Below are 9,934 nucleotides of genomic sequence, written 5' to 3' on the forward strand. Positions count from 1 at the left end.
GCCACTCAAACAGTCAACACAACTGGCACTGCTAAGAGTATCCTACGACTTCCACATCGATGGCAAAGGGTTATACACAATGCTGGTGACTACTTTGAAAGCCGGCCGAAGTGGCCGAGCGGTTCTAGGCGCTACAGCTTCGAACCGCGCGACCGCTACGGTCGCAGGTTCGAATCCTGCCTCGGGCATGGATGTGTGTGATGTCTTTAGGTTGGTTAGGGTTAAGTAGTTCTAGGGGACTGATGACCTCAGAAGATGAGTCCCATAGTGCTTAGAACCATTTGAACCATTTTGAGCTACTTTGAGGTAATTAAGACTTTGAAACACGTATCTGTTTTGTACGAGCTGTAAATAAATAGTTACCACAATGTAAGGTCCAACCCTCGTATAATAATAAGTACTGCTTGCAGCTAATGCATTCAAACATGTACCACATCACCACTAGTACTAGCCGGCCGAAGTGGCCGTGCGGTTCTAGGCGCTGCAGTCTGGAACCGCAAGACCGTTACGGTCGCAGGTTAGAATCCTGCCTCGGGCATGGATGTGTGTGTTGTCCTTAGGTTAGTTAGGTTTAAGTAGTTCTAAGTTCTAGGGGACTAATGACCTCAGCAGTTGAGTCCCATAGTTCTCAGAGCCATTTGAACTATTTTTGAACCACTAGCGCTCCTAAGGAATGTGTGTACGGTTGAGATGGAGCTGAATCCCTAAAATAATCAAATTGTGGAACATGTGTAATTTTTACTAAAGCTTAGACACATACCAAGTGATTATGACTCATATGCAGCTATTGACAGAGGTCCACTATTGGTCGTACTTATCGTGTGGCAACGAAATTTGGTGCACAGTCTAATGTGTTAATGTGGAAGCTATTTACACTGGAAAAAAAAAATTGCCGGCCGCTGGTGGCCGAGCGGTTCTGGCGCCACAGTCTGGAACCGCGCGACCGCTACGGTCGCGGGTTCGAATCCTGCCTCGGGCATGGATGTGTGTGTTGTCCTTAGGTTAGTTAGGTTTAAGTAGTTCTAAGTTCTAGGGGACTTATGATCTCATCAGTTGAGTCCCATAATGCTCAGAGCCATTTGAACCATTTTTTTGGAAAAAAAATTAGTACAATTTTAGTCACCAGATGCAAGTCTGGCGCTGTGAATTCAGAAAAGACGTATAGGAATATTTTCATATATTATGGATTAGGAACGGATCATGGGCAGAAAAGGTCAAACAGAAGAGAGAGCCATAGTGTTGATTTTTATTATTAACTGCAGCGTACACAATTTGTTCAATACGAATACTGAGACGCTGACGAAATACTGTACAGCGTCATATTTACACCTCTTGGACAAAACTAATTTTTTTCAGAATAAATCTGTTCCGCACTAACGCTTTTGCCCATATCTACGAAATTTCGCTGCTACAAGATAATTACACCCCACTCTGGCCCTTCGTCAGTAGCAATAGTTTAACAGTAACCTCCCGATATCACTTAGGTGATTCGAAAATAATGTGGCAGTATGATACCCCTTAAGGGTACGAAATGGAGATGACAAATCTGGGAGGCCTATAGCAAAATAAACCAAACGTGTGAGCGATGATAGTGCTGCATCCCCAAGGGTGATTGGCAACAGTGTTGATCGTCCGGTGATTAGCCAGTAACTTCAGGAAGAAAGGAGAAAACCCGAGCTCTGCATGGATAACGGCTGCAGTGGTGACGCAGCTTGACTGGCAAAGAGGAGATTGAGTCAGCAGCTGAGCCGGGCTCCCCTGAGATGCCGCACGGTCCTCCGCGCCGCGGCACACACACACACACACACACACACACACATACTGGGAGGGCTGCGTGAGTCACGCGACCACCAGAGGGCGCGTCGTCGGCAGCAGCGATCCCTCCCTGGGGCTCTCTTTTGTCTTCTCTTCACGACTCGCCCTGAAGGCTAAACACGGTGCCCAAGACTTACCACACTTACTTTCACCCCTGAGGGCAAGAATTACGATTTCAAATACTGTAATCTACATCTGCATATGTATTCCATGTACATGGTGTCTCACCTAACTCTGCTACCTCAAATACCTCTGGTACAACAATAGATATTCAAAATCGGTTTTCACCAACATGAACGTACGATAGGGGCTTAGGAAACCAAATACTATGCGCAATTTTAAAACGTAAAGAAATACTATCTCTGGAACAACAATAAATATTCAAAAACGGTTTTCACCAACATGAACGTACGGTAGGGGCTTAGGAAACCAAATACTATGCGCAATTTTAAAACGTAAAGAAATGCTATCTCTGGAACAACAATAGATATTCAAAAACGGTTTTCACCAACTTGAACATACGGTAGGGGCTTAGGAAACCAAAATTCTATGCGCAATTTTAAAACGTAAACAAATACTATATTCAACACAAACTTGTGTATTTTTAAATAGACACTCCCTATTATTTCGTATGCAATCAGTAGCATGAAAAATCTCAAAAATAATGGTTTTGGTTGCATCGTAATACGTCACTTACATCCCGAGAAATTGCGAAGCGAAGTTGACACATTAAATAAATGAATCACACAGCTAGCGCACGTCCTGAGTCTCAAGCGTGCACCTCTCGCTGCCGGCAATCGTGATATGATTGACGTACTACGTCAGTGGAGTTTAATGTATGGTGTGGTATTTTATGATAACACATCATTGGCCCATATTTCATTGATGGCACTCCTAAAGGGGGCTAGTTTAGCCCATTCCTAAGCTGAACCAGTCCACCTCTTATAATGTATCAAATGACGCTGTATCAGAATGATGGATGTTCAAATGGTTCAAATGGCTTTGAGCACTATGGGACTTAACATCTGTGGTCATCAGTCCCCTAGAACTTAGAACTACTTAAACCTAACTAACCTAAGGACATCACACACAGCCGTGCCCGAGGCAGGATTCGAACCTGCGACCGTAGCAGTCGCGCGGCTCCGGACTGAGCGCCTAGAACCGCTAGACCACCGCGGCCGGCAGTGATGGATGTCCTACACATAATGTTTATTTTTCCAAAATGACAACTAGAGGTACAATTAGTGGTAACACACTTGGTTTCAAGTTTCTAAACCTCCTAAGTTCTGAAATTTGTGTCTTGTAAAGGATAGCAACGCCGTCACAGTTTCTGACGTAATGCATCGCATGTAGTATTGTGCTCAGAGTGGAGGTTGCCTGCCCTGACGCGTTTAACCTGCCGTAAACATACCAATATCACCACGGCACGCTCTACCTTCAGTGTACAAGTGTCTCCAAATCTGGTCTGCTGAACTGCCCTCATACTATAACGTAATTCACATACGTTCCCACATTAAAACCTGTTTTCTTGTGGCTTCATACATTTGCCGTCATCTAGTCGATATGCCGACCTTCAGTAATGGAGAAACCTAGATATTATTTTAATTTATGGCGAATGTTACAGGAATGCAACCGCAGCTGTGACACTGTATGCTGAACGCTACCCACATCGGCGGTGTGGTCACGTCGAAACATTGGCAACATCTGCAAGACACTCACGGAAACAGGAAGCTGGGCTCTCAGGAAATGTCGACGTACAACGCCAGCAACTGCCAATGGAAACGAAATTGCTGTTCTGGCTGCTGCAGCGCCCAATACTCAGGTAGGTGTACCAGAAATTGCACGAGCTGTAGGAATAAGCCACAGCATTGTGTGCAGAATCTTGCATCGGCATCTGTTTCATCCGTTCCATATCTCACTGTACCAAGAACCGTACGGGGAATGACTTTTGAATCCCACATTGCATTCTGTCGTTTTGCACTTCAGCAGATGCAAGGTAATCCAGTATTCTTAAGCAATACGTTGTTTACGGACGAGGCTTCGTTTACAAATCATGGTAATGTGAATCTGCGGAACATATACTACTGGTCCATGCAAAATTGCCACTGGATTAGCCAAGTTGCTCATCAACGACAGTGGAGTGTCAATGTTTGGTGCGATATCGTTGCTAACTGAATTGTAGGTCCCTATTTTTACCGTGGAACATTGAATGGACAGCGATATGCGACATTTCTTCAACACACACTAGCGCTCCTCATGGAGTATCTAGGATTGGAAACTCGTCTATAAACGTGGTTCCAACAAGATGGATGTCCCACACACAATGCAAAAGTTGCCAGAGACGTTTTACATGCGACATTTCCAAATAGGTGGATGGGGCGGGGAGGTACTGTGAGATGGCCAGAACGGTCCCCCGACTTGACGCCATTAGACTTCTTTCTCTGGGGAGCAGTGAGAAACAGAGTGTATCAAGAACCTCAAACGACAGTATATGATATGCAACATCGTATTACCGCGGCAGTATCTGTAGAAACTCTGCAATCTGTGCACCACTCTCTCGTTACCCGTCTGCAAACGTGTATTGATGCAAATGGAGGGCACTTCGAACATATGTTGAGGTGACACATTTTCATTGAACAAGATATGGGTGTATTTTCTATGCTGGATGTAATGCACAACAATACATTTTATTTGGGCGACAGGGCACTAGTAAATGTGTTTAGTAAAGTGAATTCAAGTGTGTCATCTCTAGTTCTTGTCGTTTCGCTACAATAATCATACATTTACAATTTGAAAAATGTCACTTTGCGCGAGACGTGTTACTTGTTTGCTTTTGTGGATTGAGCATACCTTCCCATTGTACGCGTGAGGTGCACGCTTGAGTCTCAGGACGTGCGCTAGCTATGTGCTTCATTTATTTGCAGCGCCAACTTCGCTTCGCAATTACTCGGGATGTAATTGACGTATTGCGATCCTACCAACGCCATTATTTTTGGGATTTTTCATGCTATTGATTGCATACGAAATATTAGGGGGTATCTATTTAAAAATACACAAGTTTGTGTTGAAAATAGTATTTGTTTACGTTTTAAAGTTTCGCATAGTTTTTGGTTTCCTAAGACCCTGCCGTACGTTCATGTTGGCGAAAACCATTTTTGAATATCTATTGTTGTTCCAGAGATATCTGAGGTGGCAGTGTTAGGTGAGACACCCTGTATAATGCACATGTAATGGAAATACTATCGACTACACTGCTGCCAAAGCAGAGTTACTAAATACAGCCTTCCGAAATTCCTTCACCAAAGAAGACGAAGAAAATACTCCAGAATTCGTATCAAGAACAGCTACCAGCATGAATAACACAGAAGCAGATATCCTCTGAGTAGTGAAGCAACTGAACTCACTTAATTAAAGCAGGTATTCCGGTCCAGACTGTATACCTGTTAGGTTCCTTTCAGTGTAAGCTTAAACAATAGCTCAATACTTAACAATCATTTACAACCGTCCGCTCGACGAAAGATCCGTACGCAAAGACTGGAAAGCTGCACGGGTCACACCAATATTCAAGAAAGGTAGTAGGACCAATCCACTAAATTACAGGCCCATATTATTAACGTCGATATGCAACAGGATTTCGGAACGTATATTGTGTTCGAACTTTATGAACTGCCTCGAAGAAAACGGTCTATTGACACGCAGTGAACACGGATTTGGAAAACGTCGTTATTGTGATATACGGTACAATTGGCTCTTTACTCACACGATGTGTTCAGTGCTGTTGGCAGTGGATTTGAATTGATTCTGTATTTCTAGATTTCCAGAAGGCTTTTCACACTACCACGCAAGCGGCGTGTAGTGAAATTGCGTGCTTATGGAATATCGCCCCAGTTACGTGACTGGATTCCTGATTTCCTGTCAGAGAGGTCACAGTTCGTGGTAACTGACGAAAAGTAATCGAGTAAAACAAAACTGATATTTCGCGTTTTCCAAGGTAGTCCCTCTGCCGTGCCTTATCTGTATAAACGATTTTAAAAAAAAATCTGAGCAGCAGTCTTAGGTTGTTTGCAGATGATGCTATCGTTTATCGTCTAGTAAAGTCATCAGAAGATCAAAACAGATCGCAAAACGATTTAGAAAAAGATATCTGTATGGTGCGAAAATTGGCAGCTGACCCTAAACAATGAGTTATTAGATACGTCAGTCAGATCTAAAGGCCGTAAATTCAACCAAATGCCTAAGAATCACAATTGCAAACAACTTGAGATGGAAAGAACACATAGAAAATGTTGTGGGAAGGAAAACCAAATACTGCGTTTAACTGAAGCCGGTCGGGGTGGCCAAGCGGTTAAAGGCGCTACAGTCTGGAACCGCGCGACAGCTACGGTCGCAGGTTCGAATCCTGCCTCGGGCATGGATGTGTGTGATGTCCTTAGGTCAGTTAGGTTTAAGTAGTTCTAAGTCTAGGGGACTAATGACCTCAGGTGTTAAGTCCCGTAGTGCTTAGAGCCATTTGAACCATTTGAAGAGACTTCCCACTAACGTTCGATTTCCTTTGTCCTATTCCATCAGCATACTGACGGCGACGGAAGTTCCTGTCACCTGACTTACACTACTAAGCGGTTAAAACCGTGAAGTGTGTAAGCTGGCTGTTTAGGTTTTTATGTTGGTAACTCCTCGTAGTCCTCTGTATGAAAATCGCTAACTGTGCTGTGTGCAGTCTGTGGCTGGTTGGACTCATTGTTGGAATATTCGCTTGTGTAGTGTCGGGCAGTTGGATGTGAACAGCACGTAGCGTTGAGCAGTTGGAGTTGAGCCGCCAGCAGTGGTGGATGCGGAGAGAGAGATGCCAGAGTTTTGAGAGGTTACTATAAGCGGACGATCTGGACGTGTGTCCTCCAGAAAAAGGAAATTTGTAAAGATGGGTGCCATGAATTGATAGATATCTATATATGATGACTTTTGAACATTATTAAGGTAAATACATTGTTTGTTCTCTAACAAAATCTTTCATTTGCTAACTATGCCTATCAATAGTTAGTGCCTTCAGTAGTTAGAATCTTTTATTTAGCTGGCAGTATTGGCGCTCGCTGTATTGCAGTAGTTCGAGTATCGAAGATTTTTCTGAGGTAAGTGATTCATAAAAGGTATAGGTTCCTGTTAGTCAGGGCCATTATTTTGCAGGGATTATTGAAAGTCAGATTGCGTTCCGCTAAAATAATATTGTGTGTCAGTTTTGTGATGACCAGGATAAGTAAAGAGAGAAATGTCTGAGTACGTTCAGTTTTGCTCCGGTGTTTGAAAATCAAATAACGCAGAAGTTTACCAGCACAGTCATTCATAATTTTTCTAAGAGGACGTTTCAAGTGGTCAACCGATCTCGCAGTCTCTATTGTAGGTTACCATCTGACGGCTTCCAGGGGCTAAAAAAATTTGATTTTCAGTATTTTATAAAGAAAATGACCGACTTTAAGTACTGAAGATGCTGTCTTAATCTACTCAATAAGAGGTATAATTTTTTGTTAAAAGTTTACGAAAATAAGTTTTCTCGTATTAAAATTAGAAAGTGTATATGTGTGCTGAGGTAGTGTAACTCATGGCGCGCAAGCTACCCAGGCTGTGACAAAATGCCTGTTGGCTTCCATCTTAGGTTCCTCGGTCGACGTCTGTTGGGTGATTTATCTTAAGTTTCGCCAGACGATTTGGTGGCACTGTCAGAGCTTCACCATCCACACTGCTGATGGCGGAATCTGCAGAGTCTACCAACGCCCTGACCAACAACAGAAGAAGAAACCGCAATTTATGTCCCCCCCCCCCCCTCTCTCTCTCTCTCTCTCTCTCTCTCTCTCTCTCTCTCTCTCTCTGTTGACGCGCCGGATGAAGGAACCACACAAAAGTTCTTGAAATGTGCCTAATCAGAACCGTCCAAGCACATCGTATCTGCGACAGAATGGAACGAGCTTTCTTCATCAGCGAATTCACACAACACGGAAATGTTTGGGAAGAGCGTATGAGGACCTTTTGGACATTTTTTATCAACTAAGTAGCACCATGTATCGAAACAACTGGGCCAAGATCGACAGCATCACTCAGAGGAGCATGCAGCACTCGACCACGGCACCGATCGGCAGAAGAAAAAGTTTGCAAGATGCGGGAAGCAGATTGATAAGGCAATTACCGATATTTCACGCACGGTGATTGACCTCAGTGAACGACAACTGAGCAAAGAGAAGGAGCATACCCTTCAAACAGAGAGGAATTTCCCTATAATCGCGAGAACTACATCTATGGAGGATACCATTGCTAATATCGAAGCGGCCATTCTGATTCTTCTTATGAAAGCGTTGAGAAAATACGCACTGAAACCGCCAAGAAACTGTGCGGAGCAATACCACCTGCTTGAAACCTAAAGAAAGGAGAGTTACAAAGAATCAAGAGTCTTAATGCCGACAGCAGTATATTGGTACTGCCTATCAATAAGGGTAATGCGACCGTCGTAATTAAGACCAAAGATTATGAGAAGAAGATCCAGAACCTATTAGACCCGACAACTTACTGAATACGACGCAGCGGATCACACGGAATACGAATCGGCCAGTCATGTCTCCTCCTCCCTCGACGGACGTACAGAGGAAACTGTGCAACGCTGAAGCCCTAACACCTCGACTGTATGAATTATCCAAGATCCGTAAGAATAATTTTTCTTAACACAGATAGTTAGCTTTCCTGGCTCACTGAAGTATAATGTGGAGGAAAACAATTGCCGTCCTTGCTCCAGCCGCATGTAGGAAGACTGACACATACGTAAAGGGCTCGGGATATTTCAGTGACAAACAGAAGAAACTAAAACTTGGACCAAACGACATCCTGATCATCTCTGATGTAGTGTCTTTGTTCACCAACATGCCAATCAATGATTCTCTGGAGTATATCGGTTTCATTTTCCCGCAAGACATGAAGCTCTTTCATACATGTCTCACCAGGAGCTACACTACTGGCCATTAAAATTGCTACACCAAGGAGAAACGCAGATGATAAACGGGTACTCATTGGACAAATATATTATACTAGAACTGACATTTGATTACATTTTCATGCACTTTGGGTGCATAAATCCTGAGAAATCAGTACCCAGAACAACCACATCTGGTCGTAATATCGGCCTTGATACACCTGAGCATAGAGTCAAACAGAGCTTGGATCGCGTGTACAGGTACAGATACCCATGCAGCTTCACACGATACCACAGTTCATCAAGAGTAGTGAGTGGCGTATTGTGACGAGCCAGTTGCTCGGCCACCATTGACCAGAAGTTTTCAATTGGTGAGAGATCGGGAGAATGTGCTGGCCAGGACAGCAGTCGAACATTTTCTGTATCCAGAAAGGCCCGTACAGGACCTGCAACATGCGGTCATGCATTATCCTGCTGAAATGTAGGGTTTCGCAGGGATCGAATGAAGGGTAGAGCCACGGGTCGTAACACATCTGAAATGTAACTTCCACTGTTCAAAGTGCCGTCAATGCGAACAAGAGGAGACCGAGACGTGTAACCAATGGCATACCATACCATCACGCCGGGTGATACGCCAGTACGGTGATGACGAATACACGCTTCCAGTGTGCGTTCACCGCGATGTCGCCAAACACGGATGCGACGATCATGATGCTGTAAACAGAACCTGCATTCATCCGAAAAAATGACGTTTTGCCATTGGTGAACCCAGATTCGTTGTTAAGTATACCATCGCAGGCGCTCCTGACTGTGATGCAGCGTCAAGGATAACCAAAACTATGGTCTCCGAACTGATAGTCCATGCAGCTACAAACGTCGTCGAACTGTTCGTGCAGATGGTTGTTGTCTTGCAAACGTCCACATCTGGTGACTCGGGATCGAGACGTAGCTGCACGATCCGTTACAACCATGCTGATAAGATGCCTGTCATCTCGACTGCTACTGATAAGAGGCCGTTGGGATCCAGCATCGCGTTCCGTATTACCCTCCTGAACCCACAGATTCCATATTCTGCTAACAGTCATTGGATCTCGACCAACGCGAGCAGCAGTGTCGCGATACGATAAAGCCCAATCGCGATAGGCTACAATCCGACAATCAAAGTCGGAA

The sequence above is a fragment of the Schistocerca serialis genome, chromosome 1 (genome assembly GCF_023864345.2).
Source record: "Schistocerca serialis cubense isolate TAMUIC-IGC-003099 chromosome 1, iqSchSeri2.2, whole genome shotgun sequence".
Taxonomy (NCBI): domain Eukaryota; kingdom Metazoa; phylum Arthropoda; class Insecta; order Orthoptera; family Acrididae; genus Schistocerca; species Schistocerca serialis.